The sequence below is a fragment of the Triturus cristatus genome, chromosome 3_1 (genome assembly GCF_964204655.1).
Source record: "Triturus cristatus chromosome 3_1, aTriCri1.1, whole genome shotgun sequence".
NCBI classification, from domain to species: Eukaryota; Metazoa; Chordata; class Amphibia; order Caudata; family Salamandridae; genus Triturus; species Triturus cristatus.
Window position 1 is genome coordinate 493,594,393 of NC_140583.1, and position 21,176 is coordinate 493,615,568.

Sequence of the window (21,176 nt, forward strand, 5' to 3'; positions counted from 1 at the left end):
GACATTGTTCTGCATTCTGTCCAACTGTTGTTTTTGCATTTGTCACCCCGATTGGGACGAGTATGCTCAGACGTGAGTCCCATGCTCTCCATGCCACTGGAATCAAGCTATCCTGGCTGAAGGGGGTGAACCCCCAAAACCGGTCCTAGGATGCTTGGTTCCAGTCCAGGGAGGACCTGGCTTGGCAGTATGGGCTGGACTGTCCCCATGAGGCACAGGGTCAAGACTGATTTGCATATGGATGGGTTCAAACTGGAATGGCATGGTGAGCACAAAAACGATGGATTTAAGCCCAGATCTCTGTACTGGGGTGAATGTATGACATTGTTCTACATTCTGTCAATCAACTGTTGTTTTTGTAATGTGTAATGGCGGCGGCGGCTGCTATCCAAGTCGTTGTGAGGAAACAGGCTGTTTCCTCACAACGACGTGCACCAAGCAGGAAGGAGGAAGCAGGAACCGGGAGCAGAGACGGCGACGCAGGAGAGGAGAGAGGTAAGGGGGTTTGCGCTTGGGGTGGGGGTTACTTTTGTAGGTTTTAGGGTAGTGTAAAAGTAGTGTTGTAATGTTTGTGTTGTGGGGTTTTTTTAATAACGTTTTAGTGTGTTTTTTGTAGTGTAGTTTTGTAGTGTTTATGTAGTGTAGTGTTTTAGGGTTTAGGGTAGTGTTGTAGTGTTTGTGTGGTGTAGTGTTTTAGGGTTTAGGGTAGTGTAGTGTTTTAGGGTTTAGGGTAGTGTAGTGTTTTAGGGGTTAATGTAGTGTAGTGTTTTATGGTTTAGGGAAGTGTAGTAGTGTTTGTGTAGTGTAGTGATTTAGGGTTTAGTGTAGCGTTGTAGAGTTTGTGTAGTGTAGTGTTTTTGAGTTTAGGGTAGTGTTGTAGTGTAGTGGTTTAGGGTAGTGTAGTGTAGTGTTTTAGGGTTTAGGGTAGTGTAGTAGTGTTTGTGTAGTGTAGTCTTTTAGGGTTTAGGGTAGTGTTGTAGTGTTTTAGGGTTTAGAATACTGTTGTAGAGTTTTAGAAGTGTAGTGTTTTAGGGTTTAGGGTAGTGTTGTAGTGTGTAGTGTAGTGTTTTAGTGTAGTGTCATGGGGTCGTGCAGGGTAGTGTAGTGTTATTGTAGGGAGAGGACTGGGGGGCGGGGGAGGGTTGTGTAGGGGTAGGGTAGTCACTTACCTTGCAAACTTTCACCACAAGTATAGCTTTACCACGCATGCCTTTGCGTTGTAATGGCATGCGTGGTAAAGGCGTACTCGTGGTAAAAATTTGCGTTGTAATGGCATGTCGTTGTCATTGACATCGCGTAGTAATACCCGCGTAGTAATGGCATGCGTGGTATAAGTATGCGATGTAATGATATACATCCTTTCTAACCACCTCGAAAACGACAGAACTGCATATATGTGCCACCCCTGCGTGTTGATGTCAGTTCCTTTCTGTCTGCACCTTCTGATGTGGATCTGGAACTCCACTCCCAGCTTCATCACTTTCATGATGAGTTCTCAATGATTTCACCAGTGTCCTAGGAAATGATGTCCCCACCCACAACCACAGGTTTGAAGCCATGCCACAACTTTAGGAAGCAGATATCGATCACAGACCAGCACACAGTGTGCCTTTGGGTCACAACTCTTAAGTTGTAAGATAAGCGCTCCTAGAGACAATCAAAGATGGGTAGGCAATGCTGTATGTCTGAAAATACAAGAAGAAGTCACAGCCATTGAGTAAGAACCGCTCCAAGTTGTATACTCTGAGTCAGTCCAGTGGCTGTTCCTGTGTTCACTCTAAGATTGTGCTCAAAGACCTTCAGTAAGTAATCCAAACACAAGCATAAGAAAGGGAAGTAATTGTGACTCTGACCCCATCCTGCCACTTTGACTCCAAAGAGAAGGAGCAAGGTCCCACCCTAATAAGATCTCTGGCCATAGCAGAGATTCCTCAGCTTTTCCTGACATGCTCTTAATTTTCCATGTCATAGTCTACCCTACTATAGATAAAGGCCTTAACTTACAAAATACCAGTGGGCTTAATAGCTCACCTGAGTCACTTTCCTCTGCCACTTGCCCAGCCAACTGAGAAGTGTCTCATTTGTTGTGATTGGCCAGAGGGCATCTGAAGCACTAAAATTGCAGCTACCCTCAGTTGAGACCAAAACAAATGTCCTAGCCAGTGATGTCTGAGCCCTTGTTTCCTTTTGACGATGTCCTCACTGACACTTGAATGGCCACTTGGGCAAACGCTTTGTTCAATGCTTGTAAATAGGCAGGATGACAGATGTTACAGACTGGCATTGCACCCCACACCAGAGAATCTTGTTGTACAGTTCTCGATCAGTAAGGTGAACCCTAACTTATTTCCACCACTCCTCCAGATAGGTTGTTCAAGAGGACTGAAACCTATGGCAAGCACTTGTTTTCTTCTACCAGCCTAGCACTGGGGTCCGGTAATGCTGTTGGTTTGCTGGACAGTTACACACATGCCCTTTGGGACATGGGCAGAGAGATCTTGCCAGCAGGACTGGTAGACTTAGGGGCCTCTTTGGGGCGGTTGATCCAACAATGGACAGGATTTGGCCAAATATGTTATCCACGCAGGTCATGATATTAGTAATTGCCTGGGGAGGGCAGTTAGCACTAGCGTTGCCCTTCGTTGACATGTGTTGATTCATCCCACAGGATTCATAAGCAATAAACAGGCCTCCCTCAAGGGAGCCTTTTGATGTGTCCAGGTTTTTCAGTGAGAAGAGGGACTCTGAGTTGGAGCACTTTAAGGACAACTGATCTACTGCGTGCTCCTTGGGGCTGTCATCCATTGTCAAATATTTCTATAATAATTCTGAAAGTTTAGGGGCTATTCCAGAGGACTGGCATATAGTTAAACTAAAATATACAAAAAAGTGATGGATGGAATGCTTGAATTAATCTCAGCCACTGGTACTATACCCATGAGGAGCAGGGTCAAGACTGATTTGCATATGTCTGGGTCAAAATTGAGGTGGCATAGTGAGCAAAATGACGATGGTTTGGGATGCTACCTTGAGCGATTTCCAGTGGTTAGACAAATTGCAAGCATTCCTCCCCTTACCTTTTGTGTGTTTGATGTACTTCCCCAAGTGGCAAGAGTATGCCCAGATGTGGGTCCCGTGCTGCTCACTGTGCCAGTGGAACCAAGCTATTCCTGGCTGATGAGCCCTCATCAGGGCGAAACCGGTCATATGTTGCTTGTTTACTGGTTCGGGGATGACTGGGCCTGGCAGTTCGGGCTGGACTGTTCCCATGAGGAGCAGGGTCAAAGCTGATTTACATATAGCTGGGGCAAACTAAGGTTGCATAGTGAGCAAAAAGATGATGGGCTGTGATGCTAGTCCTAGGCTACTGCCAGTGGATAGACAAATTGCAGAAAAATTTCCTATCACCTCGTGTGCTTGATATAGTAAAAAACAGCCTTCATAACCAGTGATGCAGCAGGCGCGCACGTTCTTTTGAGGCTGTGCATGCAGGTCTAGCAGGCAACATGCGAGCAAACAGGGGCATCATTTCTCCAATTCCTCTTCCCTGACTACAACGGCCACCACAGCATTTTAGATTGTCCGTAGAGGTTCATGTCTAACTAGTGGGAGCAAGGATTTTATATCTACTCCTAGGTTAGCGATCCATTATTTCTGACAAATGGGTCTTACAGATTGTTCACAATACCTAAGCCCTGTCCTTTATGTCTTACCTGTTTTCTTGCTCTGAAGGCAGACAGGAGCCTCAAGTATTTTCTGGACCCGCTACTTCTGAATGTCTTCCTATGGAAGGGTGAAGCCAAAATGCTTAGATTGGCCCAGATCCTATCTGCTGCGGACCTGGGCAAATGGATTTTGTCCTTGGATCTGCAAGACTCATATTTCCATATACCTATCCTACAGTCCCTCTGACGTTATCTGCGGTTCAAGGTAGGTCAGGAGCATTTTCAGTTTGCCGTGCTGCCCTTCAGCATCACTAGCTTTACTAGCATCTCTTCACAGATTTGTATATGATGTTGTTGCCTAGCTTGCTTGCATCAAAACCTTTGGAACAGCTTTGCTGGGAAACAGAGCTGGGTATGCAGTTAACCCATAATGAGTGGCAGGATATATATTACAGGGTGTGCCTTTAAACTCGTAATACCTCAAGCATTGAGACTGACACCAAAATAGTTGCATACTGGTACTTGACCCTGACCTGACTCCACAGAGGTAACCCGGCCCGCGGTGCCCAATGTTGGCAAGGATGTTGGGCGCCGGGGGCTCTGACACACAATCTGTGGGATTGTCCCAAGGTGGTTCACTTATGGGAAGAAATTCTGGCAGGTATTGACACACATTTTCAGACTCAACTTCCCCGCTTTCTTCCCAAAATAATCCTGGGCCTCCCTAATGCACTTACATATCCACTCACATTTTACAGGTTATGCCATATTAGTTTGGCACTTGGGGCGGCTCCTCAAACGATCCTGGCGCATTGGGGGACGGAGAGGTTGCTGACACATCTGGAATGGCTTCACCTTATCTGGCACACACTAGGTATGATGAAATTGACACTAACAGTACAGGGAGATTCTTATCAAGACTTGTGGAACCCTTTATACCATTCCTCTTCTAGGAATTTTGAGAATGTATATGCCCTCACTATCTGCGATTCCTTCGCTTGACTGACCCAATGCATACACAAGGGACAAGGGATCCACCCCCATAATTACTGCCTTATTTACTTAAGCTTTTTGGATATTATTCTTAATATATGGATGCAGCTGTGAGTGCCCCAGTGGGTGAGTGAGTGGGATAGGCAGGGTGGGGGGGGGGGGGGTCTGTTGGAGGGGTTAAATAAATAGCTGCATTTTGTACCAGCACATTTATTGTTTCGCTGTATGACTTGTATTGAGACGCTTGTGTATGAGATTACTGCAATACTGGTATCAATCAACCAAATTTGAACTGAAAAACACAGTAGACCGGAACGGGGTCACTAAAATACTTCTATTGGACCTCTCAGCTGCCTTTGACACAGTTGACCATGACATCTTAATACAAAGACTCTACGAAGCTGGCATAGAGGAGACTGCTCATGACTGGATCACATCCTACCTTCTCAACAGAACTAATGGCATCCATACCCCCCTTTCTCGTCCAAACTATACTTCACAAAAGCAGGGGTCCCTCAAGGCTCTATCATCTCACCCATGCTTTTCAACATCTACATGAAGTCATTACCCACAATGATCAATGCATTTCAGCTCACAAGCTATAACTACGCAGATGACACTTAAATACTCTTGAAACTGGAAGGCCCCAAATACATTGGAAACATTTTCAGGTGCCACAGATCCATTGATCAGTGAATAACATGGAGCCATCTCAAATTGAATGCTTCCAAAATGGAAATAATCACATGTGGTGATTCGAAAAATTATATTCCACTCACCGCCTGGCCTGATGATTTGGAACTGCCGCCTAAAGTAAAGTAAGGAATTAAGAAATCTTGGAATTGCCATGGACTCCAAGATATCAATGAATACCCAAGTGGAAAAATTAGCGAGATCAAGCTTCATTACTATAAAAACTCAGCAATGCATCTTCCTCCACCTGGGATTTCCACACGAGGTCCAGACTACTATCTCTCTTGTGCTGTCTAAACTTGATTACGCCAATGGCCTCCACCATTGGATCATCTTTATCAGCTACTAAAAGACTACAACAGATTCATAACTCTGCTGCCAGACTACTCCTACGTGTAAAGGCACAGGCCCACATCTCCCCATCCTTGAAGGCCCTACATTGGTTACCGGTTGCCAGAAGATCCACATTCAAACTGCTTTGTATCACCCACAAAGCAATACATGGAACAGGACTGCTCTTTATCAGGAATAAAATCACAAAATACATTCAACAAAGGAACCTCCACTGCAGATTGGCACCTCGCCTCAAAATCCCAACATTCATGAAACAAGCAGTGGCATAGCCAATAGGTCTCTCCTATGGAACCTCATAAGTGTATAGCCATGCAGCACATTATCCTGGGTAGTTCAATTATAGCTTAATTCTTGAACATGTGTAAGGTTATTTCAAGCCCAAATTGCATCCACCTATAAAAAAAATAAAAATAAACAGCACCCAAAATATTAAGAGGTTTATTTACAAGCCCCTAGCGCCACCAGTGTATTACTTTTCTTTATGCACCGGTGGCGCAGTGTGCTGGCCCACATTTACAAGGCAACGCAAAGCCGCCCTGTGTGGCTTTTCATGATCTTGTAAATTCAGCCCCTTTTCACACATCACTTTGTGTGAAAGTGGTGTACCATGGGTGTTGCTGTGGGTGTTCCCATGCAATACCCATGGATTCTGCCCCATTCCCAGATTTACAATGTTTCGTAAACATGGGACTGGGTCCGAATCCTACACCTCCCCTGGGCATAATGAAGAGAAATACTTTTATTTCTCCACATTTTCTCCTTTTTAGGTCTCGCCTGAGACAGCTCTTTAGCGCTGCTCTGGCGAGACTTATAGTAAGCGAGTTTTGGAAGTGCAAACAGTGGCTTTTCAGGCCTCCAAATGCAGTGCATGTGCGTCGGCCGGGCACGCGCACCATTTGGAGGCCTGAAAGCACTCGTTTGCTTTCACTTTCGCGAGCCGCACGGCCGCTTTGATGTGACCCCTTCCTCTCAGCTACAAAACACCACCCCTCCACCCCCCCCCACACACACCCCCGTCAGCAGCTAACAGACGCTCATTGGCCTGTTTATTATGCATGCAGGAAAACTCACTTTTCTTCCCCCTTAAATCCGCCATTACAATTAACAAAACACAGAGCCCTGCTACCACATGTGGCGCCCTCGAACGTCTCATCAGGCCGCCCACACCCAATGCCTCAGAACTTCACGCCAGTTTTGTGTCCAGAACTCTCAAACGGGAACTTTGTCTACACTAAGAATCGAAAGCTCCTTGTTAAATTAAAGTTCTTAAATTGCGCTATCCTCAAAAGCGCTCCGCGCTTAAGGACGAGGAGTTCTCAATGCTCACCTGAGAGACGACCCAGAGAACATTCTGCTGCTGTCTGTACTTCTATCGGCGACGTTAGCATGAGATGGAGGAGGTAAAAAAATGCTGCCTGTAACGCAGCACTCTCAGACACAGGGCATGCCTAATGAAGCATGAACAATGTGTGCCCGCTTTCAGCTACTTTTTGTGTCACGCGTCAGATTATCCCATTGTTAATGTGACGCTCAGGGCGCACTGTTGTATCACATTAGTGAACATGCCACAGGACACCACACAGTGCCACAACGTTTTTATTAACAACACACGTTAAATTGGAGGCTGAGTTATGCATCTGCATGAACACGTTGTGCGTATGGACCCAGCACGTTTGAAACATCCCAAACTAGAAAGCTTTATTACGGTTGGTTTCGCTTCGCACTTGAGAGTTCAGCAAGTGGAGACGCTTCAATGCTTTCCAGGCAGAACACAAACTACAGCAAAAATCAAACAGATAGTATATAAAAGCTTTAATCTGATAAGATTTTAAAGCAAAAATGATTTTGAAAATTTGGGCCCACTACCCATGCAAAATGCGCTGTCTACCGGCAACTTATAAAAATACTGCTAGTGTGGCTGAAAGACAATTAACAAGAATTTGCAATGCAATAGGTCTCACATTATTACAGTTTGAGCTATTGGTGTTGCATTATTTAGCAATGCCAATAGCTCAAACTTAAATAATGCGAGACCTATTGCATTGCAAATGCTTGTTCTAGGAGTGCTGCAGTCTGCAGCATGCATAGAAAGAGCAAACACCATCAATTATTGTTTTTGTGCAGGAAGGTATTCCTTCCTGCACAACAACAATCATCCATGCAATGCAGGCACGCTTGCACTAGGGTGCAAGTGTGCTTGCGTTGGTGCATGGCAGCCAATTGTGCGCCAGTGCAGTGGAAAGCACTGGAATGAGTCGTATTGTTGTAAATACGACGCATCCCTGGCTTGCAGCACCGTGCTGCATCATTTTGTTGCAAATGACGCCCACTGTGTATTCCAAATTGTACGCAGATGACGTGTGAAGCAAAGTAAACAAGACAGATATTTGCGTGGCATCAGCTCCCTGAAGACCGGATATGTGCAATTCAGCCCTACCTCCCAATCACTCGTATCTGTCTTAATACCTATTTGTACAAGTCCGCAATGGAAGGTATCGCAAGCCTGCTCTCAATTCCATCACTTATGGCACTTCTGAAGACTGATCACCAGATCACAGATTTGTCCCTGGAAATGGCATAACTAATTTCAGCAATGTCCTTGGTGTTGTCCCCTTCTGTGTGTGGACCATTTCTAGAGAGCTGAGGGGGCCGGTGTCAGTCACAAGGGAGCCGGCGGCACATTTTCCCAACTTGTAACTAAGGAGGAGGATCAGGGAAGATTGCAAAGGAAAAGTTGCCATTTTTGACACATGTCCCCATTCTTCTTTATTCTAAATGACCCCCTTTACTCACAATGCAAACCCTAAGGGGCATATTATCAAGAAACAGCGTTAAAATTATCGCCTCTTTAGTGGCAGAAAACTGCCGCTACAACGGCGATAATGGGCTTGATAATATGCCCTTGAGAATTCCCATAGCAGCCCATGTTCTGGTGTCAACATTCACTTCTGTTGGAATTTTAACCCCGTGCTTGATAATATGCCCCCTAATATACTCTGGGCAATACACAGCAACTTCGCAGGGAAAATGTCCCAAGCAGTAAAAGAAAATATTCGAGTTTTTTTTGTTATTCAATACATCCTCTCTAATAACCTTCAATAAAAAACACAAGTATATTAAGGGTGTTGCATGCACATATCTTCATTTCAACCCCGCAGGCCGTTTGAGAATACAGTGAGATATTTGTCTGAACATACCCTGGGAGAGTGCCGTGGCTGCTCATCGTTATCCAATTGATATACAATTCACTGAGGCCACTAACGCTCTATGCAAAAGCACAACATGATTGAGTCAGCCCAACGTTACAAATACACCCAAAATTCACAGCCACTAAAAGGTGCACAGAAATCCCAGAAAGCAAATCAATAGTTTTTTAAATCAACTGATGCTATAGGCCTTCCTCCTTTGTGGTGGTAAAGAAAGCAGGTCATACACGAATCTTCAAATAAATTAGGATAAATAGAGGGACTCCAATCTAAGGACGGGTGCATTGTTAGAAGATTTATAATAAAACTGGTACCTACCAAGATAAGGAAACATGCTATTGTAACACACAGGAGGGATAATGTTACTGTTAGGTAGCATTCATGCCTCTGGTCAGCACGATAGCTGGTTACGCACTGCCCTCTTGTGGTACATTTTGGTTATTTACTATGAAGAAACGGAACCAGTAAAGTTAAATAAATCCACGTCTCCCTCCACCAGAAAGCTTGATAGCTACTATCCCACCGCAAACTCTTTCTCACATAAAAGGGTGTTCTTTCACCACGGAGCCTCCTCTTTTCATTTTTAATAGTGTCCTACACTGCTACTACTACAACAAGCAAAGAACACGTGCTCCCTATAGTAAAGTCAAAGGTAAACTGATCAAAAGTAATGTTGCATCTAAATAATGGTTTAAATAACAAGCACTGTTACTGCTCATTAGGTGTAGTTTAATGCTTCTTCGTTACTCATGTCGGTGCGTGCAAATCGCTCACTTAGGACATGGTATTCCCTCGTCTAATGCGCGGTGTGTGGACATTGTGTGGGCTGGCAGGGACGGGCCCGGAAGAGAGACTCGGGATCCGCGGCTCTGTAAATCAAAAGTGAAAGCGCTTGTTCTACACATCTGTGGAATGAAGAAAACGCCCTTCCAATGTGCTCACAGGGGGCGCTCAGGTAAACAAAAGGACGGTATTATGTCCTGGGCCCTAGGCCCACATACTGCAGGAAAGAAGACACAGACACCTGAATATAGTACTGGGAGGTAGCCATGAGCACGTGCACCAGGACCCTTTTATTAGCAGGCTCACATCACTCGTGACGCCTGTGAGGGATGCGTGTGGGGGTGCAAGTGTGCCCACTCCCATAGGGGAGTGACTCTAAATTCTACGCCTGTCGAGACACTAGAACGTGCCTCGCAGGACATAACATTCCTCCCAAATTTTAATAACACAAAAGCTCTATAGTTCACCCTGTTGGGACAAACAGTAATGAAATATCTACCACAGTGTCCATCAGCTTCTTGAGTCAGGCATCCAGGAAACAGCAGACAAGGACTGGTGATTCCGACTGTAGCAGGACAATATCAGCAGGCATTCATCACTTAACCTAACCGGTTCAGGACACGAATGCTTGCTTGGAGACGTCAGCTACGCACTGGGCACGTGCCGGTGTAATCATGTCCTTTTGTCCCAGGTAGCTTCCTTTAACTGACATGGAGGATGGTATGTGGTGGATAACAACAGCTCATTGACTGGGTGCGTCAAGATCATGGTGGGAGTCCATAGTGAAAGTTGACTGGATCATTTCTGGATCGCCCGAAGTCTCTATGAGGCTGTCTTGCTGTGTCCGGTGACCTGTCGGTGGGGCAACGTCTCTTCCAGCTCTCCTGCCGGGGGAGGCCCTTCATCGGGCTTGCCACGGAGCTGCTGGTAGGCTGCGATGGGGCTGCGTGTGTGCCGGCTGGAGGCAGCTGCGAACCATTGAGGAGCCAGTAGCCAGTCTCTCGCACAAACCTCAAGGGTGTATGGATCTTGGTCAGGACATGCTCTTGCTGCCGCAGTTCAGGTACGACGGCGGGTGATTACTTGACTTGATGGATGCAAGCATCTGGTCAGGTGTTGATCACCTGAGGCAGGGATTGGCCAGGTACCTTCATGTTCTCTGGGGAGGCACTTGCATTCGTGTCCTTGGACTTCTTGGGCTGTTGGGACTTTGATAACGGAGGAGTGATGCATCTGCTAAGAAACGTGAGGCATGAGACTCGGTTCGCGCAACCTGTGCGGCTTACCCTCGGACTCCCGCTGTGCAGTTGCCAGTTCCTCTTTGGGTTATCCCCCTCTTCCCTTGCTGTCGCTGTGTCAGGACTCACTCCTGTTGTAGCTTGGGTTTTCTTCATCGTCCGGCCCTGCCACTCACAACTTCCCCATCTGACCTCAGCTGGTTGTCCGATTCTTGGTGCAGGCCCTCTGGTCACACTTCCACGTGTCTTGCTGAGTACGGTGTCATGTACATGGCACTGATGACGTAGCTGCCATTGGGCCTGGACGAAAGGTGGCGATGATTAAGTAGGAGAGGAAGTTTCTGGATGGACGTCGCAGCCATGTGACTGCCTCTTCTGAATCTTGTCTTGCACCTCTGGCATTTGCGGTCAGGAGCAGGGATGCCACTCGACTCCAACTGCCGACCCTTAGGGCTGGACGGTCCCACTGTGAAGCGATGGGAGCAACCCGGTTTGCGCTTGCTGCGGCTTACGTGTTATTCTCACTTGGTGCTGTCTCCAGGGCCGTCGGTCCGCAATGGTGGCTGTCTGGTGTCTTTGGAGGTGTTCTTGGCTTGTGGTGCTACGAGTCCTCTTGCTTCTCCTCTCATTGTCTTTGACGCACCTGTGTTTGTCCATCTCTTCTGGGTGACACGATTCCCAATCTTCTTCTTCGGGTGCAATGACATACACCATGTTCTAACAAGGTCAACGGGGCCATTGAACTTCAATGGTCTCCGGACCACTCAGGCGAACCTTCAGTCGCTCTTCTCAGCTGCATGGCGAGCAGCCACTCATCTTGAGTGCTCCTTCTTCAGGCAGCTTCTTGACGCTCCTACTCCGGGTGTTCCCTCTCCAGGGAATGGCTTCCACAGGCAGTAGAGAGCGAAGTTCCTACTCCGGGCGTTCCCTCTCTAGGGAATGGCTTCCACAGGCAGTAGGGAGGTAGTGTAGTGGTTGACAACTCGAAGTGTGCGACTCTCATCAGCCTTGGATCACTGATGACTCCTGCTTGAGGCAGTGTGAGGGAGGACACTATGCTGCGTTTGGCCCCTTCCATGCTCCATTGGCATGGGGAAGATAGGGCATTGCACTCATGACTTTGGATCCTGCTTTGTTCTCCGGATGCTTGGCAGGGTTGGTAACTTTTTGTAAGATTCTTCTAGACAGTACTGGGGCAGCTGGCTGGCACACATTCCTCCTTGTAGCCATTCACTGTATGTGCGCACCAGTGAGTAGATGCTCAGTCTGCCTCGTGTGCTCCTCCACCACTCTTCTTTTTAATGAAGTGGCTCCAGTCTGTGGCAGAACTTGTGCAGGGGGTTTAATTGCAGCTTCAGGCATCTGCTCTAGTTAGTCCCTTAATTCCCCTTTGAGACTTCGTCACTCACTATGAATATGCCATCACTACTTTTCCTCGGCATGCATTATTTATTTGCCCTCCTGGCATTGTCTTTGGGCACCATGGAAGGTGCTGGGTCTCATGCAAGTCTTCCTTTCTTGTACTGGACGAAGGGGAACCATTGGTGCTGCTGGGCATAGTGTTCCACTTGGCCCACTTTAGTGAAGTTGTGCATTGTCTCTGTGCTCCTCGGGGTGTGCGGTAGACCTACCAGTCCTCTCACCAGCATTACAACTCCAGTTCATGTCTGTCTGCAGGCTGGCTGGCTGTGCCGGGGGATGACATTCCTGGGCATACGGTATCCCCTGAGTGTTTGCTCTTTTCTTTTTTTTTGGTTCCACTCCTCGGATAGTGCTGTCAAATTTAAGCCTTTGTCTCAGCTGTGACAGCCTCAAGGTACTGCAGGCCTCTCCATTCTTGGCACTACTCTTTCACCACCACGGCAGTCTCTCTATGACTGTGAGCTGCGTGGAGCTGGGGATGCAGGTGCAGAGGCTGCATAGTACTGATACAGCAGGGACGTTCACGGCCCCCGACTTTCCTCACCAACAATGACCGCATTCAGCACTACATCTTGTCTTCAAAATCCCGACAGACGATGACTGGTGCCGCAGTCATCCGCCCACAGGAGACCTGCACGGCACCGCTTAGCAGGTCGCTGTACCCCTCTGGTTCTCAGCAGGTACGTGATGCAGAGGGTACGGATCCGCGAGGGCGATCTCTGTGCTGCAGTTTGCCTGTGCATCTCCCTCGTCGTTGGAAGGGCACTCTTCTCCATTCCTGCCAGGACGGACAGTGGCATACAGGGGTAGCTTGCTGGCATCTCGTATGTAGTGCTGGCTGTGCGTTACACCCCCTTTAAGGGACCCTCGCTGTAGAGCTGGTCAGTGCGGTGGGCAGCAGGCGGTGTGCTGGGTGCCCCACAGGGCTTCTATGGACTCAAGTCTTTTTCCGGCCCCCACGGATGCTTCAGGTGCAAATAGGGTCACAGTATCAGTGCGGCAGGGCCTATCTATACATTCAGTGGGCCGCTTTACTGGCATGAAACCATGCTGCAAATGTCTGCTGACAGGCCACGTCAGTCTCCTCCGACTGCAGGCATTGACTTGACAATAATTGTGTGTGCACGGAACTTCTCTCACCGCTGGGACAGGCTAACCCTTGGCTCACATCACAGTCGAAGCGCTGCCTACAACATACTCTGCGCTGCTATTTCATACAGGGGGCACTTCTGCACTCTTACCACCTCAAGGCATGTCCGCAGCTTCGGCTCTTCACCCCTCGCAGGCGTTGCTGGAGGTGGTTTCATTTCTCACGGAATCCGTGGGCAGCATAGAGACGCCTCGAGCGTGGTTACTGGCAGCAATTGGGGGTACCCTAGACACAGGTTACTCCTCCCACCATGATGAACAGCTGTGCAGAAGGTATGGCACACGCGGGGTCACACCCGCCCGTCGCCAGTGGTATGTCCTGGGCCCTAGGCCCACATACTGTAGGAATGAAGACAGACACCTGAATATAGTACTGGGAACTAGCCACAAGCACGTGCACCCGGTCTTTTTAGGCTCTTCACTCGTGACGCCTGTGAGGGATGCGTGTGGGGGTGCAAGTGTGCCCACTCCCATAGGGGAGTGGCTCTAAACTCTATGCCTGTCGAGACACTAGAACGTGTCTCGCAGGACATAACAGACGGAAGGGGTTAAAGCAAAGGTGGGTGCATGGTGGGAGAGTGACTCAGTGAGGGAAACGGAGACAAAAACCTCAAAAAAGCAGATTGCCTTGGAGAGAGGAGGCAGCATAACATCCAGAGCTGCCACATTTTGAACTGGGGAACCGATTTTGAGTCTCGGCGTTGGCAGCATTTCAGAACAGACGAGCCAAGATAAAAAATGCGCCGAATATAACAGAAAGGGACAGAAGCGAACGACTCCATGTAACATGGGCGGTTCTTATGGGAGGGAACCAAGCACCCAAATGAGGGACAATTACAACCAATGGTCCACCAAAAGCCAGCATTTATGAATGGCACATAAAAGGACAAATGAGAATCGATGCAGGTGCTCTAAGCCCAAAGACACAATACAACATGTCTTGCAGACAAAGTATCCGCTGCCTGGGCTCTACCTAAAAAACCATAGGTGGCACATCCTTCTCTGTTCAAGTAGCCAAACTATGTAACTCACTATCCCTAAATATATGATCCTGATAACTATCTTATCTTCAGAAGGCTCTTCCCCACATAACCACCATACTCAAATACAAATGGACAGAATATCCCTGTGTATTTAAGCACTTAATTTGATTTTATGTAGGCATCTAGATATGTGTATTTCTTTGTATAAATATATATAATAATTTTGTTTATAAATATAGAGATATTACTTATGTCTATAAAAAATGTACATATTACTTATGGTTATATAGGTCTATGTGTAACATGTATATAAATCACCGCATAGTTTTACATAAGTCATATGATTAGATGCTTATCGTTATCTGTTTATATTTCAATCACAGGGGCATATTAACAAGGGCTTTATCTCCGCTTTTTTGGCTTTAAAAGCCAAAGAAGCGGAGATAAAAATATCGCCCTATCAACAACAGGGTGCTAGCATGCAAAATCGCATGTTAGCATCCTTTTTCACTACGCTTCCCTTTGCATCTCTAATGAGATGCAAAGTGGGCGTTCCAGAGCAAAATAATAGGAGCTAAGCGACATTTCTCCTATTATTAAGCTTCACGCTAACCCTGTTAGAGACAAAAAAAGCAGCGCTAACCAAGGTTAACGCTGCTTTTTTACGTCTGCTAATTTTCAGATTTACAAAAAAGGAGGAACAAGGGCTGTTTATAATAGGTCCAGCATACATAGCCCAGGTACAAATGAATAGATATGAAAGTATGCAGTTCCTGGAAAGAGCTAATAGTGAGTAGAGAGATGTGCGTGTCCCCGAAGTCAGGAGGAGAGTTCTCCTTAAGGAAAAAGACCCTCACACATCCGGCAAACTAGCTGTCATATGTCGTCAGCATGTGGCCCAGATGTCAAGTGTCATCATAGGGTCTGCTCCGAATCGGGGCGGCGCTGCAATCCCCGATCGGCGACCTCAGTGGCGCCTTTTAGTGGAGATCTTTATTTCATAGTTGCCGGTGGGTGAATGCAGGTAAGGGCCCTAAAATGAAGAAGTGTGTGGTGATTTGTTTTACGCTATGGTCATGTGTCGGCGTGGATCAAGGGTAGGTGGGAAGGCGTCCCGTTCTTCGGACTTCTGACACTGTACTACCCGGTGTCTGCATCCAGCGCCAGCTCGTTGGATGTTGCAGCCCTGTATTCGAGGGCGTTGTACCTCACCTCCACTAGTCACCACTTATTAGGGTGCTGTACGTGTGGTAAGTGCCATAGTAGTCACTACCACTACCAATAAGTGTGTGAATCACCTGGTCCTGAAGAATTGCGGTTATTTAACTAATGCAAGAAACATGTTGACCACACATGACCATAGCGTAAAACAGTCATTTTAACTGGAATATTACGCACTTTATTGTTTTTACTACAAGAGTGGGACCCCCGTCATTTAATAAACGTTGTTATTTAGGTTTCCCACTACTTATTTTTAATACACTCCTTTCACCACACACTTCTTCATTTTAGGGCCCTTACCTGCATTCACCCACCGGCAACTATGGAATAAAGATCTCCACTAAAAGGCGCCACTGAGGTTGCCGATCGGGGATTGCAGCGCCGCCCCGATTCGGAGCAGACCCTATGATGACACTTGACATCTGGGCCACATGCTGACGACATATGACAGCTAGTTTGCCGGATGTGTGAGGGTCTTTTTCCTTAAGGAGAACTCTCCTCCTGACTTCGGGGACACGCACATCTCTCTACTCACTATTAGCTCTTTCCAGGAACTGCATACTTTCATATCTATTCAATTTTCAGATTTAGCCATGTAATCCAATGGGAGGTGGATTACATGGCTAAGTCCACCATGGGCTATCAACAAAGATATCCCTATCCTTGTAGTTTTATCGCTGCATTACCAGCGATAAGCTCCCAAAATGCCGCTATGCCTGGATTTTTTATCGCCTAGGCAGTAAGCGTTGTTAATAACGCGATAACCAGGCGATATTATCCAGCGATAGCGGGCATTAAAAAAATTAACGCTAAGCGCCCTTAGCGTTAATTTTCCCTCTTCCTTGTTAATATGCCCCTCTATATGTAAATGTTAACATAACTATTTATCTACAATTGCTTCACTATTGAATGATTGAAAAGAAAAGAACACACAAATAAATTAGCTTAAAGTACAGCAACACTTGAAACTCTGAGTTTATTAAATGCAACTTGAAACTTGATATATTACCTTCCTTATACATGTCTACCTTATGTAGCTATATACTTATTACTTTACTCCTACTGTAAAAAAAAAAACCAACAACATTTGAGTCTCTCCAATGCACTATCCTATGTTTCAACCTATACCTCTCGCAATATATACTCTACCTCCACTCTCTGGCTCATCCCAAACCTCATTCTACTACTATGATATCCAAAATAACACCTTCTAGAATCTTACCTCCTCTATCCCTCCTTGCATCCCCAAACCTCATTTTACTACTAAGATCTCACAAACAACCCTTTCTAAATTCTTCCCTCATGTATCCCTCCTTGGATTAATCCGAGACCTCATTTTACTACTATGTTCTCCGTAATACATTTTTAGAGACTCTTCCCTGCTCCATTTCCCCATGGACGTCATTTGAAGGTAGTAAGGGGTCGTAGCTGTGACCTCTAGCATGCGCCCTACTACTCCTGGCACTTACTCATTTACTCATTCTAAATCTCCTCCAACTACTATGATCTCCCAATAAACACTTTCTAAACCCTTCCCAAGTGGGGGCCTGCAGGACTGGCGGGTGGAGGCGGGGGCAGGCGCAGGGGAGAAGCGTGAGGTATAACAATGTAAAATAAAAATAAAATATTGCATACTTACCTTGCCGCCTGCGCCGGGTCCTGCATCTCTGCTCCTTGGTCCTGCTCTCTTCGTCGTACAGAAAGCCAGGAACAGCCAGGCTCTCCTAGCCAATCACAATGCTGCAATGCAGTGTTATGAGTGGTAAGCACCCAGGCTCCCCTGACCAAACACAACGCTGCATTGCAGCGTTTTGATTGGTTTTGAGAGTCCTGGTTCGACGCTCAACCAGGGAATGTGGGCCTGGGCTTTTTCTCCATGCAGGCTGTAATGCAACCTGCATGGAGAACGGGGAAAGTGCGCATGACTGCTTTGGGTGGCTCGAGAGGACCAGGATATCATAGTATTTCACAGTCAAAAACAGGGTAGTGATTGAACCGAATGTCAAGGTTTGGACTTTGAATCGGAGAAGTCAACTCTTTTTGCTGCAGGTAAAAAACTCCAGGTTCATACTTTTTCAGATCAGAGGATAAAACATACATAGGCCTCTGTTTGCAGGACAGCTTTACGGAACAATCAGTGGACAATACCGTGGGAGGAAGTAGCTGGAATAAAACCCATTGCTTTTCACAACATAAGGATATGTGACACTCATTAGGTAACAAGTTGCTCTCTAAGCATGTGTGCTGAGGCAAGACTGATAATGTACTTCGGTAAAGAGGGGTAAGTCAGCAAATTAATAGGGAGAGTCAAAAAACGGTCAGGGTTGGCTCTATAAGCACGAGCTAAGCCATAAAAATATTTAGCATGCACAATCTTCTACATAGACCCAACATCCTGGGAAGAGGTATCAGTGGAGAGTTTAGTTCCTCCCTACTACACATGCCCCTCACCCTGGGCAGAGGTGTAAGCAGAGAAGGTCAGTCACTCCCATACAGAAGTATGCACGCCTGTCACCCTGGGGAGAGGTCTGAGTGGAGAGGCCAGTCCCTTCTCACACCCTACAATGCACACACCTCGACCGGGTGAGATCTTAGCATATTGGTCCGTCCCTCCCCACACCCGATACCTAGGGGCGATATTATGTTATATCATGTTGATTTGTATAGTGCACTAATCATGCGAGAGGGTATCCAGGTGCTTGGGCAGGTGTGTGGTTGTGTGGTCCCCCAGTTGCTTATATGAAGAACCAGGTCTTCAGCTTCTTGCGGTAGTCAAACAAAAAAAGTGAGGAGGAGTCTCTGATGTGTTGAGGAAGGTCGTTCCATGTCATGGGTGTGATGTAATAGAATGAATGACCTCCCGTTTTGCTTTGGTGGGTCTGTGAAAGTGTATGCTGCTGTTCAGGTATTCTGATCTTGTGTTGTGTAGGGCTTTGAATGTGTGTGTGGGATGTATTAATTGGCCGTGCTTGTGAATGGGGAGCCAGTGAAGTTTGTGGTGTGATGTGGGTGCGGCATCGGAGGTCGACTATAAGTCTTGCGGTGGTGTCCTGGATAGTCTGGAGTCTGTGTAGGAGTTGTTTAGAGATTCTGGCATAGAGAGTGTTGCCATAGTCCAGTCCTCTAGTGATGAGTGCTTGCGTGATGGTCCATCTGGTGTTCTAAGGTAACTATTAGAAGATCTTTTTCAGCATGAATAGGATGTGAAAGCAGAGGTGCACACTGTATTGACTTGAGCCGAGCTGTAATGTTGAGCTTCTTGTCTAGGATGATCAATAGATTTCTTGCATCATCTCTAGGTGTAGGTATTGGTCCTAGCTACAGCGGCCACCAGGTCTAGTCCGATGGGGAGATCTTGTTGACTAAGACCAGTACTTCCGTCTTGTCAGAGAGGAGCTTCAGGCAGTTGTTTTGCATCCAGTCTGATACCATGGTCATGCAGTTGGTGAAGTTGGTTCAGTTGGTGGTTCTTGTCCGTCAGGAAGAGAATATAAGTTGGGTGTCATTGGTGCAGGAGATGATGGTGATGTGTTGGGATCAGATAATGGAGGTGAGCAGCATCATGTATATGTTGAAAAGGTTGGGGCTGAGGTACGAACCCTGTGGGACTACGCATATCAGTTTCTTGGTCTGTGATGTAGATAGTGGCAGCATTTGGGTTCTTCCCATGAGGAAGGAACAGACCCATTTGAAAGCGGATCCATGTATACCAATCTCGTGGGGTCTTCTGATGGGTTGGTTAGCGATTAGTTTTCTGGGGTTGAGTTGCTGTGCAAATTTGCTGTAGATGTTTGCAATTTTGCTTTTGAAGAAGTTGGATACGTTGTTGCAGAGTTGTTCGGAGGCAACAATGTTGACAGTGGCTGAGGGCATGGTGAAATCCTTTGGTGTGGTCCAATAGTGCTTTATTCTTGGTGTCTCTTAATTGCTGGGGATACCGCCTGAGGGCAGTCTTGTGGGTAATTATGTCAGCGGTGTTGTGGCCGGCACTTCATTTCCTTTCTAGCTATTTACAGTGTCATTTGGTGCCTTGGAGGTCTTCTGTGTACTAACTGGCCTGCTTGTTTGATCTACTTTGCTTGTTGCATTTGATGGGTGTGAGGGAGTCCACACAGGTCTTGATCCACTTGTTGAAGTTGTTGATATCCTTTTCGAGGTTGTCTGGTGGACTAAATTGATCTCTGCTCAAGGTACTGAGCCAGGCTGCTTTTGTTATTTTGCCCACTGTGGCTTGGAATGCTGAACCTGGTAGGGGTGTTAACTTGAGGTGTGTTAATGTAGAAGAGGATGATGGAGTGGTCGGTCCATGTGAGCAGTTTGGTGGAGTTGTATTTGATGCTGTCGCTTGTGGTGAAGATAGGGTCTAGTGTGTGTCCTGTGTTGGTTCTGAGACGAGCTGGGTGAGTCCGATGTTGCTCAAGTTTTGATGAATGCTTTGGAGCACTTTGGTCTTCCCGGTGAAAATTTAGGTTACCGAGGAGAATGTAGGCTCTGGCATTGATGGCCACGAAGTAGGTGATGAGGGTGGTAAAGGTGGCTTGTGGTCCGGGTGGTCATTAGTCGAGGGTTCTGTTCAGGGTGAAGTTTCCAGATGGGGGGCATTCTCTGTGGATGTTGTGCATATGATGGATTCCTTGTAGATGATAGCGAGCATTCCTCCTGGCTTGTGAAGGCGATCCTGTTTAGCGATCTTGTAGCTGCTGGTATTACCATGGCAATGTCGGGAGCCGAGGAGGAGTTGAGCCAGGTCTCTGTGAGGAAGAGGATGTCAAGTGTGTCGCTGCTCATAAGGTCCCATAATTTGGTTGTGTGTTTGCAGAGAAATTGTGTGTTGAGAAACATGCATGTAAGTGGGTGTTGGCATGCCAGTTTGCTGTGGCATGTGGTTAGGGTGTGGGAATAGGCGTTCTTGGTGCTTGTGTGTGTGTTTTGGTAGAGTGTGTTGAGGGCTTTGTTACTATTGGCATGGGGTGTGCATGCATGGCTGTTGGAGAATCAGCAGTGGGTGCAAGTGAAATCTCCTACCGTGGTATGAGGCATGGCATGGCCGCAGTTGGAGGTACAGTCTCCGGGGTCTAGTGACATAAGTATTGCTATGGAGTATCGCTGCACGGTGATTGGATCAGGGTTCCTGGCACCAGGCGCAGACGGCATGCCTTGATACTCCTATGGTGCTCCCACTGCACACGTCTGTTGCGTGCCCGTGTTACGGCTGCCATTAAGTAGGTCCTGAGAAGGGGAGAAGTGCAGAGTTCTGTTATGTCATTTCCTGAGCTGAAGTGATAAAGCAGAATAATGTTCTTTAAATAAAGGAGGAGTCAGTCATGCGAGGTCTTCACTTTTATTGATCTTGCTACAGCAAAGCTCCCTGAATCGTGTGAACAGAGAGTCTGACACAGCTTACAGACTACTCCGTTTATATACAATCATATAACCACATAAGATATAATGGAAAGCAATGATCTCAGA